Here is a 21,122-nt window from a genome sequence, read left to right as displayed (position 1 = left end):
AATGGCTCCAACAGCTCCAACAGCCTCCAAATGCTTAACACAGCTCCAAATGGCTCCAAATGCTCCAAACGACCTCCAAATTCTTGACAGCTCCAAATGTCTCCAAATGCTTAACACAGCTCCAAATGGCTCCAAATGCTCCAAACGGCCTCCAAATGGCTCCAACAGCTCCAACAGCCTCCAAATGCTTAACACAGCTCCAAATGGCTCCAAATGCTCCAAACGGCCTCCAAATGCTTGACAGCTCCAACAGCCTCCAAATGCTTAACACAGCTCCAAATGGCTCCAAATGCCCCAAACGGCCTCCAAATGCTTGACAGCTCCAAAAGGCTCCAAATGCTTCAAAAGGCTCCAATTATCGCATCTGTCTTCGTCGGCATTTTCTCTTTTGCTCACACTGCTCCAACAGCATTATGTTATATGATTCCATGGATACTTTGTTACGTAGCTACAGGTCTACGAGGTTCCAATGCATCATGTTTACGAAGCTTCCAGAACACAGGGTTACGAGACTGCGAGGCTACAGGACTACGAAGCTTCCAGGACACGAGGCTACATGGCTACGAGACTACATGACTCTAACTGATTACAATAGCACCACTCAGTGGTGAGAGTTAGGTTATCTAATGCAAAGCAAATTGATGCAAGTAGTTCTGGCTGTCATCAACAGATGTAGCCACGTGTAGCTTGCAGGTGAATATTAATTAGTTATTTTATGTGGGATGCGGGATGCTCACTAACGATCGCAAAAGAAGGAAGGCTTCGCTAGACACCAAGGAGAAGGAAGTTCGTCCATCCTGTTAGTGCTTCTTAGATTTCTCAGAGATTATTTGACTGAATAATGATATATTTTTTTTAAATTTCCACCTGATAAAAATTTACAAGTGCTGATTTATTGGCAGAATTTCAATAATTAAATGCAACCTTGAATAAAAAATGACATGACTCATTAAGTAAAAAATTCTTCATGCAGAGATCAATTCCTCATCAGTAACCAGAAGCACTCGGATAAAACCATCATAAAATTAGCAAGAATAATCAGCAGCACACGGAGAAAACCAACAAAATATTGACAAGAATAATCAGGAGCACACGGAGAAAACCACCAAAATATTGACAAGAATAATCAGGAGCACACGGAGAAAACCACCAAAATATTGACAAGAATAATCAGGAGCACACGGAGAAAACCGCCGCAAGTTTTCTTTGATATCATGGCTAATGGAAATATAAACTGTTGGATTCATAGACTGTTGGAGAGATTATATCCTAACTTATCATTGACGATCGTATCCTACCAAGTTGAATGAACGAGAGAATGTGCCTCCTTTTCGTTAAATGAGCTTTCGTTTTATAGAATTCCCGTCCAAACGTGCTTCGTTTTCATTAAATGCTTGTCCTGCGCGAACGAAGCGTAGTCATTGTGTGTACATTGCATATATATTGTGTACATTGCGTACATTGCGTACATTGCGTGTACTTTGCGTAAATTGCGTGTACGTTCCGTTTCCTGTGTGTACTGTGTGTACATTCCGTTTCCTGTGTGTACTGTGTGTACGTTCTGTTTCCTGTGTGTACTGTGTGTACGTTCAGTTTCCTGTGTGTGTAATGTGTGTACGTTTCCGTTTCCTGTGTGTACTGTGTGCACGTTCCGTTTCCTGTGTGTACTGTGTAATCATTACATTTATTGTACGTAAATTGCATGTATTGCGCGTACATTACGTACATTACGTGTTGGAGCTGATGGAGCTGTTGGAGAACTTGCAGCTAATGGTCAATTGAAGCATAGGAGTAAAATGTAGATGGATCTGATGACGTGAATTGTAGCTCTTGGAGCCTGGCGTATATTGGAGAGATCGAATTTTTTTTCGATCAAATGATCCTCTTTTTTAATTTTGTAGATTTGACTCTAGTATTATTGTACATGGTTCTTGATTTGACTAGCGTATTATTCCATACGGTGCATGTATATAAGCGAGTCCTAGACAGTAGATCGCTCAGTTTGTTACTGACGTCGGCGGTGTAAGGATCGTCTAGTTTGTTTCTTCTGGTGCATAAGTCGTGTCAATTATCTGTTCTTGAGACCTCGATGGCGTCTTTACCGTCTTTAACGTCGAACTCGATGGAGGTTGTACCGTCGACTACGGGAACCTTGACGACATCTACGACGGAGAAGGAGCAGATTCCGTTGACAACCACGGCGACAACACTGGAGGAGACTTCATCAGACGCGATACCACCAGCAGAAGAGACTTTAATGCCGGTAGTGCTGGCTGTGCAGGAAAACTCGACGAACTTCGTTTCGCCCTCGATGGAGGCTTCAATGGATGCCGAATCGACAACAACTAACGAACATCGGTGTTGTTACTGTGACAAGATTTTCTCAAACAGCAGCAATGCTCGACGACACGAGAGGAGCGAATGTGCCAAGAACCTATATCGTAAAATGTTTGTTTGTGAGAAATGTCATAAGCAGTTTGCCAGAAAAGATAATATGAAAACGCACATGAAGGCATGCAAAGGTCCTGCTGTGCGGCAGAAAGTAAAGGTTTCGTCGCAACAACGATGCATCGATGTGCATAAGAGGATGCCTGGAAATGGTACTACTGTTGCAACGTCTGTATCTGGATCGGGTCTGAAAGGATCGTCTTCATCACCACGGTATCCTTGCAGCTACTGTGATACGTCGTTCGCATTTTCCCATGATGCACGAAGACATGAGCGGAGCAAATGCACGAAGAATCCATCTCGCATGAAGTTTCGATGTGATGAGTGTCATGAATGGTTTACTAGAATTGATAATTTGCGTCGACATGCGAAAAACTGTAAAGGTGAAGTCCGTGTGCCTACTGCTGAACTACCTGCAGAAATTTCGACTCCTCGGTTTAGGTTGAAGGCTCGTGAGCGTACAAGCAAGAAAACCGATGTGCAGCAACCGATTGGTATGACGTCTGAACAGGAAAATAAACCTAAGACTGTGTTCGGCGCATTACAAGTGAACGATAATGGTTTCTACTTGGCGCAGTCTGCATTTCGTGGAACATTGAAGGACTACTATTATTTAAATACGTTAGGTGAGTCGAAAGACATTTGTAATTTTCTTGACGATATCAGACAGAAGATAATCAATCAGCTTACTGATGATGTAGCAACAAACGGACCTTTGAAATATAACTTGTGGTTGGACTGTATATATGGAAAGCCATATCCGTTCGATGACAAAGTGAAGAAGTGTGCATTCAAGACATCGGCTGCAGTAATTTACAGTTCTAACGATGTGAAGCAAACTGTTAAAAACGGTATCCAGAAACTCTGTCAAGAAGAGGTGGACTATGTCTGTAAAAGTTCTGGCTGGACTCTGTCTAGTATAAACCGATTGGAGCTAAGAATTAGTCATTTCACACCGCTGCGGAACTAAATGATTATAAGATTGCTGGCTTTCGCAAATGATCCTGTAGTAGAATAGACATTATGTAATAAATATTATGTTTGTAAAAGAACTTGTGGTGTTTAATTCCTCGAACCTGTTACTATTATGTTAAATTGATGTTATATTTAATTTTTTTGCATCGTCCTAGATCGTACCAAGGACCTTAGTCGACCTAATCGATCAGTATATAGATTACAAATTTATTTAATGCATTTTGGAATTTTTCCCGAATTTCTAGCTAAATAATTATGGATTTTCAAGATGGCAGCCAAATGACAAGATGTCGGGTGTCACAGCAATAATAAATGATTACTGCACTCTAGCGGATAAGAATTAAACTAACATGGCGTCAGCGCACTCTCGCCGACGATACACTGATGATGGCTTCCAGCAGACGAGGACAAGATGGCGGACATGACGTCATACTACCTGACGATATATTTATGCTTTGAAAAAAAAGTGGAGGGAGTCAGTATGCCTGCGTCCACCGTAGGGGAAGGATCGGTCGCCATTTTTAATTTTTCTTTGCCCTCACCGGGTTCGAACCGAGGACTCCAAACTCCGTGTCGTTAATGTATGATTTTTAAAAAAATTTTATTAAAATTTTATTATTTAAATTTTTTTATAATTTTAAAAAAAATTTTCGTTAAAATCGGATAATGAATAAAAAAGTTAAAGATGGTGGCCGTAACGGAAATTGCAACGGTGACGTCATAATTCAAAATGGTGGATAACACAATGCCGGAATGTTCGAGAAAACGAAATGATGTCATCCAAGATGGTGGATCCAAGATGGCCGTCGGGGTCAAGGTCAAAGGTCAAGGTCACATCCTGATAGAGGCTTAACTGAGGCTTGAGTTAAGGATGCTTAAGCCTCTATCAGGACATTTCTAGCCGTTGGGATTTTTGAGGAATAAAACGGGAAATTTTCCCTCGAAATGGGAATTTTTCCCTCGAAAACGGGAATTTTTTTCTTAAAACGGGAATTTTTGAGTCATTTTGAGTCATTTTTGAGGAATTTTGATGAATTTTTGCCGCCGTGACGTCACAAATCCAAGATGGCGGACACCGGCACCGGCACCACAGCCAGAAGCCAGATCTCGGAACCCCATTCCTATACTACTTTTATTTCCCCTTCTTGTGCTATAAATTCAGAATATTCGTCATTGTTGCTGTTTTGAACTGAATACACGCATGCAGTTCACAACTGTGTTAACTGCATACTCACGTATGGAATCTAGACCTGCACATAATTTTGGTACCTGCACGTGTATTACATCATAAAATACTCGTATTTGTTTTTCAGTGAATGAAATATAAAATAACTGCCTACCCTTATTTTATCAATCCATAGTCCTAACAGAAAGCATACAATTTAAAACATTAATTAATCGGAAAAAATTAAATGAATCAAGAAATATTTGAATTCTTTAAACTACACGTGTAAACGTTTCATAGTCAGTTTATAAACAAACAATAACAGCATGACCAAAAAATATTTGGTTTTCAAAATGTTACATTAAAACGGAATTAATAATATATTTACCGTAAGAATAAAGTCTAAATCATAAATGTGCTTCCTTAATGATATTCACATCTGATCATTAACGCAGTTACGGTTTAACTGAATTGTTTAAATATTAATAAGTAATTGTCTTCCAGATTAAAACATTTTATAAATATCTTTTAAATCGACTTATAAATGGAAAACCTAACGCTTAATTTTTTCGATGTATACTATTTATTGTAATTAGTTATGAACCTAGGAAATTAATACCCATTCAAATGATGGTAGATAGTAGCTATTAAATAAGGTACTTATTAATATTCTTCACATGTCGTTTGAGGTAAGAGGATAGGCCTTTGACTTTAAACCTTTTAAAGCAACACTTAAAGAAAATATCTTTATGATCTTTGAAATATTTTTGGAATGGAAGTTTATGACGCGTAGACGAATGTTGGACTGACGACTTTATATCGTTTTTTTTGTCCTAGAAAACCTTAAGCTGAACGAAGTGAAATCACAAGCCAAGAGGACTAGAAAAACAAATACATGTAGACGTAAATATTTGCGGAAGTGGTACAAGTCAAGAAACAACACAGATGAGACAACAATCATTAAGACAGCACAGATAAACACAAATGTCAATACATAGGCTACTTATTGAACGATTCAACAACAACGAGCAAAAAAGGTTTTTCTTTTACGGCTTAAGATTATACTTAGTCTGAACCAAATTAAGACACAATTCTTTACGGATCACCTTCGTTAAAGGGTGGACGAAGAAAATTAATTTTTCAAAAAAATATATAGATTAATTTTGAAAATGGAGCTTTACTGTACTGCATCCAGTATTAATGCACGGAGAGCACGCCAGTTTAGGACAAGCAAATGGCTGCCATTAAACATCAGCACTGGGAAAAAAAAAAATGAAATGTCGAGGTCTTCGCCCTAATTTGTGCGATAAATGATCCGTCCCAGCGGAATGATTTATAATCGATCCGTCTGCTGGTACAGTCGTTGCTCGTGGACGTCGCGGCGGGGGCCCGGGTATGCTGGCGAGGAGTGCCGACAGGACACGAGGCGCGGCGAGGGAACACGGGAAGCCTACGATGTACATTCTATATTGCACAGACCCGAATACTCACGTTGGCAAGCCTTCTTTTCACACACGAGAGAGCCAAACCCGAAGTTCCCCGAAGTTCATGCTCACTTTTTTTTCCCGTTCTATCTCATTGTATAAACCGGCGTGGCATTAAATTTTGCGGTCGATTAGGATAGGTTAGCTACCTTATAAATACTTCAAAACATTGTGGAAGGTTGGTTATATTAGGTAAGTACAGCTACATTAAAAATATTGTAAAATCATTTTATGGTTGCTTAGCAAAAAACTTTTTAATTTGTAGCTATCCAGGGCTAGGAAACCGTTTACATGATTTCACAGTATCTTTAATGTAGCTATCCTAACCAAATCAACCGTCCACAATGTTTTAAAGTATTTATAATGTAGCTAACCTAACCTAATTGACCATTAGTTATCATGAGTTGTATATTTATTTACAATGAACAAAAAAAAACAACCGAAAATGCACGATCGGGCGTTTGGCTCTCTCGTCTGTGAAAAGAAGGCTTGCCAACGTGAGTATTCGGGTATGTGCAATATAGAATGTACATCATAGGCTTCCCAGGGAACACACCGCGTGGCGGAGACGTCCGCCACGTTATCCCGGCGCCTCAGGCCAGTGACGGCTGGCTGCGTCATCCCGCCCGGTCCGTCCGAGCGATCTCACCACGAAGAAATAACACCAGTTGTTCTGTTGTGTTCGCGTGCACATAGAATACAGATGACCGCAGGAAAATGTCCAGAAGCCACTGATTTGCTACAGCAATAGGCGTCATCATTACCCCCGAACTCGACATACGAATCTGCAAGAGCAGTGGCGTACTAGTTACGCCACTTCACGCGACGGGACTCTCAGGACGCCAAGATCGTACCATACGAAAGAGAACACAGAATTTTTTTTTTTTTTTTTACTTTTACAAGGATAGTCCTTATGGAAACTCAGTTGCAGACATCACTTGTAAAATTGCAAGGCAGAGCTTTGTGTCATTTGCAGTTTTACAAAGATGTGCCTTACAGGTTTACAAGTGATATCGTCGGCAACTGAGCTTCCAAAGGACTATCCTTGTAAACGTACAAAAAATATTTTTGCAGTGCAAGGCACCACTTCCCGACTACGCTGGACAGAGGCGTGGTGTTCAGAAAGCACCCCATTAATGGAGTCCAAGTATGGTTAGGAGGCGGAGGAAGGCGAGGTTTAACCTTAGATAAGCGTGGGCAGCGTGCTGCTACAACTATCTCTGGCCGCCTCGTAACAGTATGTCGCTATTCTGACTCAGCACTGGTATTTTCATTTTAACATAAACCTACAATATTCATGTTATATTTTTATTTTTATTTTACTTGAGCTCTACGACTTGTCAATATAGCTGTTTAATTGCATTATGAATCATCAGTCATAATCAGATAAGAGCATTCCATCATTTTCCAGAGAAATTTAATATACGTCATGTAATACAGAAATCAGGGTAGGTGGTCGCGTTTTATATATTGGAAAGAACTCTTCTGTAATAACGTTTATAAAAGTGTTTTAGTAGGAGGAGTAGGTATTTGTGTTGGTACAATGTCCGCAAGAACTACTTCCGTTCGCACACTAAAATACACGTAGTTTTATATTGAGCAGATTTCCGCCATCAAATGAACACTGCATTCAGACGAACAGACTGCCGTAACGTAAACACGTGATGGCCGGATGTCAGGAAACCAGCGTGGGACTCGCCTTCCTGATAAACAGGAAGTTATGGAAGTTATTGTGTAGTTGATGGGTCGACCGACAAAAACTTCCTCTCGACGTTAGCAGCCTTGTCTGAATCGGCATTCAGCGGTGCAAGTAAAAACATCTTATCAACAGGAAATCAAACCGCGAATCCCCTGTCCCAAGTCTTCCGGCGTGAACAGCGAAACACAAAATCAGCTCGTAATTTTACAGCCTGTGTTTTGATGTTGGAGCAAATGAAGACTCTTGGGAGATTGTTTTTTAAAATGCTATTGCTATTAAATGTAACTCAATTAGAGGAATGATTTTTCTGGATTGCAGAAGATCACGGTGACCCAATATGTCAAAACTGTTATCACGTCAACAAAACTTACGAGAAAAAAATAGAGGCAGGAATTACTATGTAATAAATCAGAAAAAATGGTACATAAATATTATTTACTGTCATTTAAGTTAATAAAAATATTTAAATAATTTAACTAACGTTTATGTAAATTTCCGTTTAAAAACTTAATTAACTATTATTGAATTTAATTTGTTAACAAAATGTAGACTGAATTGTTTCAGCCATGTTAATTTGTATGAATTTTAATATAAAATCAGTAAAATATGTTGATTTGTAAGTATAGTTGTAAGAAACAAAATTAAAGGATTAAAAATACGACCATAATCGTTGATGGGTCACGCTTTTATCGAGACGTTCACGGGATCGAATCCAAACATAGGCAAAATTCATAATTATGAGCATACATTCATGATTTCATTGCTTTATAGCCCAATCTAATTCTTGACATGGCACAATATATTTTAGCCCATTGTGTCTAATTACGTGATGTGAAACCTTTCCTTCAACTTGACATTGGGTTTGGTTTCAACGCTAAACAGAAATACAACAAAACCGAACGTACAGTAAGTAGTTACTTCTGAACAATTTTTACCGACGCTCACCTGAAATAACGAAAATATGAGTTAGCATGAGAATTATTAAAGAATTGTTTTTGAACAAATTACTGACAGAAAACGTCTTTTTTAACCACGCTCGAAACATTTTTTTAAGGTGAAAATTTCGAAATCAAGCAAATGAATACATGAGTGCGGTAGAAGAGAAAAAATTATGATACTGTCCTTATGTTATTCGTATGGGAGTACGATTTTGTGATGGATTATTGTAGTGGCTTACAATCGGCCATGTTCGGGCGTTAACTATAGTTGAAAGGTCGGTTGATTGTTCCACCTCCGCCATCTTGGAATCTACAAATTTTAAAAATCTGTTATTATTTCGCTAGAAATTATGAATAAAATTCCAAAAATAATCACAAAATTTGCTTATTAAAATAATTATTCATTAGATTGATTTCTGTTCTTGTTTCCATCCTTGCTCTATGCAAAAATTGTAATTAAAGGTAAAAAAATATTTAGTAAAATATAGTGAAAAAAATCCTAAAAAATATAAAGTATTGTTCTACCAGCCTCCAATTGATTCGATCGATTCTTGTCCTTGGCTCGATCCTTGCTTGTTACAAAAAAGTAAATTTATGTAAAAAAAAAAAATATTTACAGAGATGTGTCAAATCCTAAAAGCGACTTAAATACCTCATCCACCAGCCACCAATAAGCTGCCGATATTATCTTGGCCGCCATCTTGTTTCCAGTAAAAGATACAAGGAGTGCTAGTATCACGTAGTACACAAATCATTTGCTAGAGTGCATTGTCGTCATGATAGTTTAATTTTTATCCGCTAGAGCGCAGTAGTATTTATTACCCTACAGTCAACCATCTTGGCGGCTGTCGTGGCCGCCATTTCGGAAATCCACAGTTATTGGGCTAGAAATTCGGGGAAAATTTCTAAATTCATCAAGAAAATCACTTATTAAAATTATGATGATTGATTCGTTCGACATCCATAAAATACCCCCGATCGGTGGTCAGGTACGTGTATTCAGTGGCCAGGAATGTACGTCCAGTAGGTGGCGAGGTGCATCCAGTTGGTAACCAGGCGTGTCTATTGTAGCCAGGTAGGTAATCGGCGACCAGGTACATTCAGTTTGTGGCCGACATGACCAGTTATCAGGTAGGCATATCCATTCAGCGATCAGGCACGTCCTGTTGGCTAGACACATCAAGTTGGTGGCGAGGTACGCCCAGTCGATGGCGAGACACGTCTATGCAGTAGCCAGGAGCGCATGCCCAGCAGGTGGCCAGACCACATACTGTTAGTCACAGGCGCAACCAGTAGGTGGTCAGAAACATCATGTCAGTAGCCAAGAGGAATTTTTTCGTCGATACTCAGCGAACATTATAAACAGGTCATAAACTAAGTCATACGCATCTCCGAACCAAGGGATATATATATATTTTTCGATATGGGGAGAACATTTTAAACAGGCAATGTTCAATGTCAGGCGTATAGACCAAGAATCTACGAACCACGAAGCTAATCTAGTCCTGAGTACAGACTTACCCGTACTCATTCGTCAAAAAATAAGCACATTTGGAAGCACGTTAGACAAAAGAAAAGGACACACAATACACATACAGGACACGCAACACACACACACTGAACACGCAATGAACATGTAACGAATACTCAACACACACAGGATACGCAATGGACACACAATACACACACAGTATATACACAGTACACACACAGTACATGAAGTGAACACACAGTACACACACAGTACACAGTGGACACACAGCACACTCGTAGACACACAGCACACTCGTAGACACACAATACACACACTGAACAGGTATTTGAAGTAAATACAAATTAATGAATTCTATTTCTAACCACACTGCCAAAAATTAATTTTGTATGTTCGTAGTCTTGGCTTCCTTTCTCTTTCCGTTGTTTTCTGTTTACCTTTTTGAAACGGGAACCGGAAACAGAAAATATCACGAGTGTTCTTAATCTATACTACCAAAGGACACAGAATGGGTCAAAATGTTGAAATTGAAAAATGTTTTTGTACCATAGCCCACAGGATCACGTGGACCATACAGCGATGGGAAGCCTTATTTTCACAGACGAGAGAGCCAAACGCCCGATCGTGCATCTTCGGTTTTTTTGTTCATTATAAATAAATAAATAGATAAATAAATACAACTTGCGGGGATACGAAATTCCAACACGTTTACGAGAAATCGCCGTTTATTCATTAACATACATCTGTACATTGGTGCGGCCGTAGCCATATTTTTCGTTTGTCTTGTGTCCGTGAATGTTTATTTTGGACAACTCATGATGACTAATGGTCAATTAGGTTATGTTAGCTTCATTATAAATACTTTAAAACATTGTGGACGGTTGATTTGGTTAGGATAGCTACATTAAAGATACTGTGAAATCATGTAAACGGTTTCCTAGCGCTGGATAGCTACATATTAAAAAGTTATTTGCTAAGCAACCATAAAATGATTTTACAGTATTTTTAATGTAGCTATACTCACCTAATATAACCAACCATTCACAATGTTTTAATTAAAGTATTTATAATGTAGCTAACCTATCCTAATCGACCGCACAATTTAATGCTACACCGGTTTATACAATGAGATAGAACGGCGTATGACGTATGAGTAAGCTACATCCCAAATAAATACACCTGTTGTGGTACGGAAAAAAAAGCGAGTATGAACTTCGGGGAACTTAGGTGTGGCTCTCTCGTCTGTGAAATGAAGGCTTCCCTACAGCGATCACTGTCCATTGGACACAATTTAGGACAATGCAATTGTATACGTTACTTCATCCGTTCCTCCGTCAGTTGCCGAGTGCTTTACAACACTCCGTTCATACATCAAAATATGTTACCATATATGTACTCTCAACTGTTGAGAAAACAAAAATTTTGGAGAAAATATGTCTTGTATATTTATATTGGTATGATAATCTCTCTGGTATTGTTTTCAACATTTTCAGAGTTACCGTGCGTAATTAATTACACCTCTGTGAATCGGATGTTTTTGTTTCAAATAAAATCTTTAATATGTGTTCAAATAAAATAAAATAAATAAATATGTAAGCATCTAAGGAATTAAACAAACTTAACAATTTCTAGCATAGTAAAATTTGACACGCAAAACCCTTGAAAACATTTTGAGGTTATGATTTCATGCGTTCGTCAGTCAAAAGTATGAAATTAAGTTGGACTCACAATGATCCGTCTCGTCCGTCCGTAAATCACGTGACATTCAGCCAATCAGATGGCCCGGGAAATTCCATCCGTCCGTCCGTCCGTCAAAACCTTACCAAGCTTTTAATTGCGACGGACGGATGAAATTATAACCACAAAAATGTCTGAAAGGAATTATCTTTATTTTGAAAGGTGTTATAGTTTATTTACTAAGCTGCCTCGGAATTGTGTTATTAACTTGCCTGTGAACACGTATCATGTTTAATATTTGAAGCAATAACTGTCTGAGGCACAGACATAATTAATAATTAACGGTTACTTGAAAATATGTTAAAATAAATATTTTAGAGTTTGTTTAACCAATGGCGTACATGACCGTCAAACTGGTAAACATTTACAAGAAAAATTTCGTTGACGATATACGCCCTAATAGTTGTTGGCAGCATTGTGAATAAGCTCGGCTCGCTGACGGACGGACGGACGGGTGACGGACGCGACGTGACGGATCATTGTGAGTCCATGTTTACCAAGACTTTGACGGACGGACTAGAGGTGTAAAAGTAACGAAAAAAAGCGTACCCGTATGTATTCGTTACTATAACAATTAGTACTCGTTACTATCGTATCGTTACGTTACTCGTTACTTCTGATACCGCATAACATGCTATGTTATGTTGCAGCAACGAATCGAGTCGTATTGCGTACGCTTACAGTATGACGTAGCGTAAATAATAATAAAAATAAATCTAATATAAACAATTAACAATATTTTATAATTAACAGTTTTTGTTAACCAAGAAACAATTAAATGTAATTAGAGCGGCTTTATTATATTATCTTTTTAAGATAAGAACAAAAAAACGTAAAAATACGCGATAATAAAAAACAAAAACATACATATTTCTATTTTGTAAAAAATACTTTTGTACGTTGTTTCTGTTCCAATCTCAAACTTTGTCTACACACACAATACCTTTAATAAACAGTAAAAAACTTTGACGACGAATTTCCAAATTATACTTTACTTAATAAACAAACATCGCTCTTTGTAACGTACGTTTTTAAATTCATCGAATAAGCGCGCGCATGCGTAAAACATACGAAAAATGCGAGTAACGAAATGCATTCGTGTGTAACGTTTCGTTACTCGTTACTAGATGGCGCACCCGTTACTCAGTACCGAATACATGCGGTTTGCTAAAGCTCTAGGACGGACGGATGTAATTTTTTCGGGTCATATGATTACGTGATCGAAGGGACGGTTGACGGACGAAGGAACGGTTGACGGACAAAGGGACGGACGATGGACGGACGGACGGACGTAGGTGACGGACTATCGTAATTCCGTCCCAAGCAGGAGCAGCGAAGCCACTTCTCCCACTTTGCGGGAAACCCGGGCTCGACCTTGGAGCGGCGCGAGTTGTCTCTCCACTGACATTTACGTTCATGTTCCGCGTTACACGGACGTTGGTTCGAGTTCAGGCCAGATAGGAAGTTAATCGGAAATCCAGTTTTTTTTCTCCCCCTTCTTTCCTTCTTCACGAGTGTGTAGTGGGTGTTTCCCCTCCACACAAGCCTGCCTTGCAGTCCTTGCATATGGACTCTCAACCACATGATCATGGGGCACTAGAACAAAATAAAGAAGCATGTTTTTTTATTTTTTTATTTTTTGCAGGCTGAGCGTCTGGTGGGTATTTTATCCTCGTAATGGGACTTCTGGTTTCCCCCAAGGTCGGTCTGCAGGGAAAACTGTTTCTCTGCCCGCTTGGAATTTAACCCGTCTACCAAACGTGATCACTTCATGCATCATTTAACAATGAACGCGTTAATCTTTCACGCTTTACATTAAAGTCAACAAATCATTTTTTTCCTTTTTTTTTCTGCAACGTATCTTTCGTCTTGGGATCATGGCGTAGAAAATTGTGTCAAACATAGCAGACAAAAAAGTGTTGATATTAATTTTTGTTATAAGAAAAGTATGTTTAAAATGTTCTCATATTTTTTGTTTGAAGAAAAGCTATTATTAATAAAATTAAATAAGTCACATTTATTGGATGTTTAGTGGTAAATACTGCCCGGATTGTAGGCAGACCACTATAGATCTTCAAATGGGAAATCCTTAAGTATGCTTAAGCTTTGTGTCTGCCTTATCGAAAAATCAGAAATAATACAGCCCGTTTTTAAAATAATCCACTCATATTGCAAGAGTCCATTATAAAAATACAAAGAAAGCTTCAGCGAAATAATTCCAAGAAAATATTGAAAACAATTAATTATCCAAAAAATTTTTGCAAATATAATTAAAACTTTAAAAACCAAACAAAAATAACTCAAGTAACATTATTTAAAAATGGGTACGTGTATTTATGTACGCGCGCTTGAATTTAAACTAGCATGGCTTTATTAAAAACTAACTTTAATTTTGCATGCAAATAATTAATATAAATAATAATAATAATTGACTGGAGTGATATTATTAATACGGTTGATAAAGTATTAATTCAATAAAATTAAAATTTTTGAATAAATACTTAGTATTTAATATTAATATAAATAAGTGTATAAAATTAGTTATTTATTTTATCAAAATAATTGAAACAAATTTTAATTAATAATGAAAATCAATAATTAAACTAAATGCTTATATTAATTTATTAATTAAAAATATTTAATAAATAATAATAAAATAATTTATAACGCAAATAAATTATACATATATGCACATAACATCATTTATATGAATCCACTTAAAATACACTTTGAAAAATTTGAGGACAAAATATATATCATTAATGTTCACAATAAATAAATGTCTTAATGATATGGAAAGAATTTAATATAAATCACTAACGTATAATATTTTAAAGCACATATGTAATTATATTTGCATGTAGCTTTTTAGGTAGATTTCAAAGAAATACCACATATTGTAGCCGTTATCATGGTGCGAATTTCGGGAAAATTTTTATATATTTTTTTCGTTTAGTGGTTTATAGACCCCAAAACCATCATCTACTCAAATGTTCACACACACACCAACACATATAACTTTATACTGTCGCAATTTTTTTCACAACAATCTTCCACAGTTAAACATTTAATTTTAATAGTAATGGAAAATCTCGGTCGAGTTCGTTAATGGGCAATATCCGACCAAAGGGGTATAAATGGGGAAAGATAAAAAAAAAAAAAAACGAAAAATCGCTGTGACTCTCATAATATGGAAAATATTACATCCTTTTGAACGTATTATAACTCGCAGGAGTAGTGTCAAAATCTTTTGTCCGATTAAGTTTTTGATACTACCAACCATAACTTCAAGGGGTTGATAAGACAAGGGCTGGAGGACGACAAAAGTCATAACATCCTTCATAGGAACAACATTGAATTCGTGCAAATTGTTTATAATTCTTATAATTTTTATCTAAAAATTTTGTTTGAAACAATTTTTTATTAGACGAACTTACTGCAAGGGATTGAAAAAATAATGGGTAGAATTTAAAAAATAATGCATGACTTCCTTGGTAAGTACAGTATCAATTCTGGCCAAAATGTTTGTAAATGTTATATTTTTTATCTAAAACTTTTGTCTGAAACAATTTTTGATAAGACGAACCATTGTTGCAGGGGGTTGAAAAAAATAAAAGGGTAAATTTTGTAAAACATTCATAATTTCCGTACCATGTACACTATGAAATTAGTAATAATTTATTGTAAAACCTTGAATTATTATCCACAACCTTTTTCTGAATTAATTTCTTATACGACCTACCATGACTGTAAGGGGTGGAATAAACCGAGGTTAAATAAAAAAAATTATAACTCTCTTAGTATGCACACTATTAAATCCGTACAAATTGTTTGTAAATCTTATAATTATTATCTAAAACTTTTGTCTGGAACAAATTTTGATGATAAAAACCATTATTGCAAGGGGTTGAAAAAACTTGGGATGGAACGGTGAAAATAAATAAAACTTCCCTAACCGATACACTATTGAATCCATTCTTATTTTTGTTTAGCTGCATAAATGTTAACTAAAACTATTATTGATGTAATTTTTGTTTGCCCAATAATTAATGCAAAGGGTGGAATTAACAAAGTATGAAAGTAAAGAATAGTTATTTTTTTAAAATATATATACTACCATATCCGTTATAATTTATTGTATGAATCCTAAACTTCATCTAAAACGTAGGCTAAAACAGTTTTTTATTAAACTAATTATTACCGTGAAAACATGGGTTGAAATTTAAAAGAATCAAAACTATCTTAGTATCAATATCGTTTGAATTTATTTTTAAACGTCTTAGTATTATCTTAAAACTTGGCGCAAAGAAAATTTTTATACGACCACGTCATTAGTGCAAGGGATGAAAAATATTGTTTCAAGATTAAACAAATTGTGCAAAATGTGCCTTAGTTGGCACATGATATGAAATTATTTCTAAGCTATTCAATGCTGCGTTGAAAACTTTTCTATGCTGGATACATAGAGTTTAAAATATTTGTAATATTTTCGCTGCATGGAAAATAGGAAAATATTTAAGCGATCATTTTGTAATATTGGATAACATAAATATTTTATGTACATTAAATTCTTAAAATGTTATGTTCCAGAAGTTTAAGAAGTTTCCAAAATATTTCCAGAATAAATAGGTACTTCGAAATCTACCTACACCTGTAGACTATGCCGAAAATGATTTTTTTTTGTATGTAGCCTTTTATTCATCCTGTGAAAATTTTGTTGCATGGTGCGAAAGCATGGTAAAAATTCACTATAGTAATTTTTTTTATAACGCGCATAAAGAAGTATAAATTAAAAAAATTTGAACTCCTAACTGGTGAAATAGTGGAACAAATATATAAGTAACCGACCAAAATAATATGTTAAAAAGTTACTAAGAGGAATACTATCTACTCTGTTGGTTTTAAACAAAGACCACGTATAACACAGACAATAGTGCTGCAGGTGAGATGGACAGCACAAAAAAAAAAAGAATTGGGGAAACACAGAGAAGCAGCCAGTCACGATGTTTCGAGACTTGATCTGTTTGCGTCCTCGACTGGTTTTCACGCGCTCGTAGTTTCAAGTTTAACCATTGAAGGGAGACGTGAGCTTGAGTTGGCTATTTTAACAATGTTTATAGCTAGCTCGATACAATTTATGACGGGAGAGAAACTTCTCGAAGTAATTTAGCAAACTTTATATTACGCAATATTGGAACCAGAGTTTTGATGTCTGGTTGTAAATAAAAACTCGCACTAAACTGGTGAAGCGATCCAGGGCGGTACGTGCTGTGTCATGAAAGGATGAGAAACCAGACAGAATGCGATGGATTTAAGGAGACTGTTTCACCTAAACAACTCCCAACCCAACGTCTCAACAACTGCTCCAGATCGCGACCGCCTACAGCGACGCAGGCTTCATGCCGCCGATGTAGTGATCGCCGTACGTGTGCTGGACCACCACTGGCATGTCTCGCGTGGTGCCAGCAGCACCACAGATCCGGGCAACCAGGTCTTCATCCGCAGAGAAGGCTCCTCGTGTGGTCCCAGATGAAGGAAAGTCGGGTCAGAAGAGATCGGGAGAGCACACAGTTGGAGAGCGACAATCTAGATAGAGCCTTCACCAGTTGAATTTCGTTAAGTTGAGATATGTTTTAATTCTATTTTTTGTTTGTAAATCATAGTTTTTGTTTTTGTTTATGTATTTGTTTTATTTTTACTAATTTTTTCAGTAATAAATGAGAATAACCTTGTTGAGCCCATATTAAAAAAAATACTTGTATTTTATGCTAAATTTATTGTAAATTTTTGAGTTTATTAGCTCAAGTGTGACAATTGTAAAAGTTTATTTATTATAGTTATCACTATTATTAATTTTTTCTAATTAATATTTTATTTGTTAATAGGTTTTTTTAAAAAAATCTGTTGTAAAGTGTGATAGTAAGACAAGGCGTTCAGTGCTGTAACTTCACCACGTGCAGTAATAAATAAACACATAGGTATTACGAGGTGGCTTTGTTCGTGTGCCAGGAGTGTTGTAGCACCACCGGAGCAGGCTCGGGGGAATGGAACGGCGCGGCTGGAGGAGGGGAGAGGGGGGCTGGTGACCTCGGTAGCGCCGCCACACGGCCACACCGCAGTAGCCCGGGCGCAGCTCCGCCAAGAGCTGGCCGCCGCCGAGTGGCTCTGGTGTGGCTCTGGTGTGGCCCTGGTGTGGCTCTGGTGTGGCCCTGTGTGGCCCCGACCGCCGCGACGCCGCCCTCAGGTCAGTCCACGTCCTCGGGATCAGTCGACCAGGACTAACAGGGCATCCTTCTTTTAACAGATGAGAGAGCCAAAACCCGAAGTTCTCCGAAGTTCATGTTTTTTTTCCGTATCTTTAATGTAGCTATCCTAACCAAATCAACCGTCCACCATGTTTTAAAGCATTTATAATGTAGCTAACCTAACCTAATTGACCATTAGTTATCATGAGTTACAATGAACAAAAAAAAAACCGAAGATGCACGATCGGGCGTTTGGCTCTCTCGTCTGTGAAAAGAAAGGCTGAAGTCAACGGTTGTGAACTGGTGTTGATTATCATGATATATGTAGTACCTTTCTTCACCTACACAATAGAGCCTATTAGCAAATATGTGGTTGCAACAAGGTGATATGTATATGATGTATGGCCTTGAGATGCCAAACATTTGGAATAAATAGTTCGAATATTATAACTAACGCAAAAAAGACGAATATATATATATATATATATAATGGCCGGTCCAAAGTACGGTGATCAGGAGCGTGACGGAAGAGAAGTGCTACATGCCCGTTCAAAAACATTGCCCACGAAGTGCTTAGCGAGCACTAGGAACAGAGCGGCGATCGTAGGAAAAGAGACAACGCTGTTTTCAGGACAGGTGATATGTCATCGGGTTCCCCGCAGTTTTCAGCGAACTATGGAGCTATGATGTGGACATATGGCTCGCTCTGTAAGGGCCCCGCCCACCTGGGCAAACGTTGCAAAACAAACCACGCGATTTAAAAATTGCTCAATATATTTGAGTGGCATCTGTTTACGAAAAGCACTTCAGCATATGTTGAACTCCGATTGGTAGTTATGTTTTCGGATTTCATTTATTAACTTTTTTTTTTTTGGCGAGATTAAATATTTTATGTTATGAGACTTCCGGTACAGATTTTTAAAATTAGCATAGTCACGTTGTATGCGTTACATTACACAGTTATTTGTGTTATGTTATGATAGCCTCTCCAATATCATAATGGCCCTTGGATGACGAGAAGACTGCGCGCCAGCTCAGGCGATACCACGCTAGTAAATCAGCAAACCCACCACACTATTACATTTACACCCCTAGCTAGGCGAATCCATTAAAGGTTTTCTTGGTGCTCGGATATGCCACAATGCTTAAAGAGCCCAACTAGTCAGAAGTGCGTTTGAGTTGGTGATGCTATACAGCTATTCGTTTGCTGCAGTAAATTAATGCATTAAAAGGAAAAATTTTGCACACAAATCCTGACCAATGTAGTATCATTAAATGTAACATGAAAATAAAACTTAACTTTGTCTGGATAAGAAATTAGAAGTTTCTGCTATATTTTCAACCTACTAAAAAAATCTTAGCTTCAGGCTTAATTGTAACACTCTCAAATAACTCATAAATAATAAAATAAAACATTATACCACATACTGTTAAATTATCAGACTGTCTAAAAATGCCCGGTGAACAAATTTCAGGACTTTTTTCAAGCCCGTTATATAATATTTTATAGTATTTATTACAATATTTGTTATGATGCTGTGTAATATTATATTTATAAAATCATAATTTAACAATACAAAATAGATCTAAACACTCTTCGCATTAATGTGCAATTTTTTTTTTTTTTACTTTCGTGACCTGTGTACACCATTTTTAGCCTACTTCATTTAATATATTAAGAAAATGATGACTATAAATGTATCCTATATATTTCTTCTAAAACGATTTTGTATTCGCTGTCTAAGTCCTGAAAAATAAATTTATTCTCATGAAGCTGGGAACTGTCTGGAAATGTAAGCGTACAACTGTGCTGGTACTTTTATCAAACGCCAATGGTCCAATGCTGGAATCAAAAAACCACGAATGGCGCAAAGCTTTGGACGCTAATATTTTTTCTAACCAATCGTGTTCGACACATCCGTAACGTCAGCGTGACATAAATGACGGAAGTGACAGACTTCCTTACTTGAAATACATATTTCATATTCCCATCGCGTTGCGGGCGCAGAGTTACAGATATGAACGCCAGAATTTGTTCGGTGTGATTTAAAGTTTTGTTTCCGAAATTTATTTTGAAATATATTAAACGTGTTTACGAAGTGTGATAGTGTTGTATTCCCAAACATACATGCTGCGTAAGCCCAACCATGTATGCATTTGCGGGTAGATGATTGGATTTCATACTGCGCATGCAAGGATCTATCGTCTTCTCTGCTCCAACCTGTTGAGGTGCGTACGTTATGAAGTTACGTTCATACGAGTGCGCCGACCACCTTCGGGTGCCAAACACAGGGATTCAGAACTTAATGGCCACTAAGGCGTTCGCGATCGCACGTCAGATATTTAACAATCTCCCACGAAGGATCGAACCCACTAACGTCTTACCACCAAGGAGGCAAGAGCGTCTGGGTGAACGGACATATGTCCCAACCGATTTGAATCCCGAGTGTAAGTGTGCTATAGCATATTTATTTACGAACAATCTTTTCTCATACGTACTTACTGAACCATCTGGTGAAGGACATGGAAGAGGCGATAAATATCAATATTATCGAATAACGATATTTTACGTATGGTATAAATGTTAAAAGTCATCGACAATCATTAGAAATATTTGATTTTTTTAAATGAAATAAACTTTACATACAGGGGCGTCAATGGAATGTTATTGAAGTGAAAGACATTTTGTATGGTTTCACTTTTAAATGCACGACATATTGTAGCCGTTACTATGGTGCGACTTCCAGAAAATATTTAAATGATTTTTTGTTTCGTGGTCCAAAGACTCCAAAACCATCGTCAACACAAAATTTTATATATATAGCACAATTTTGTGGACACAATAACGGTCGCAATTTGACACAAATCAATTTTTTTCCAAACTGATACATAATTTTTAGTAGTGGAATATCTCGGTCGAGTTCGTTAATATGCAATAT

The 21,122-nt window shown here is 37.3% G+C and overlaps 2 protein-coding genes across 2 annotated transcripts in view; one reads left to right on the top strand and one right to left on the bottom strand.

Moving 5' to 3' along the window:
• Positions 1-21,122, bottom strand: part of LOC134533233 (uncharacterized) — a 348,667-nt gene that overhangs the window by 154,110 nt on the left and 173,435 nt on the right. The gene's annotated exons all lie outside the window — the stretch shown is intronic.
• LOC134533232 (uncharacterized) overlaps positions 18,051-21,122 on the top strand; it is an 87,553-nt gene continuing 84,481 nt past the window's right edge. The window contains exon 1 of the mRNA XM_063370639.1: positions 18,051-18,182. The gene's annotated coding sequence lies outside the window, so the exon portion shown is untranslated. The remainder of the gene's footprint in view (positions 18,183-21,122) is intronic.

This window comes from Bacillus rossius, chromosome 6 (assembly GCF_032445375.1).
Source record: "Bacillus rossius redtenbacheri isolate Brsri chromosome 6, Brsri_v3, whole genome shotgun sequence".
Lineage (NCBI taxonomy): Eukaryota > Metazoa > Arthropoda > Insecta > Phasmatodea > Bacillidae > Bacillus > Bacillus rossius.
The sequence above is the reverse complement of the archived record's forward strand: the minus strand, read 5'-3'. Positions and strand labels throughout refer to the sequence as shown.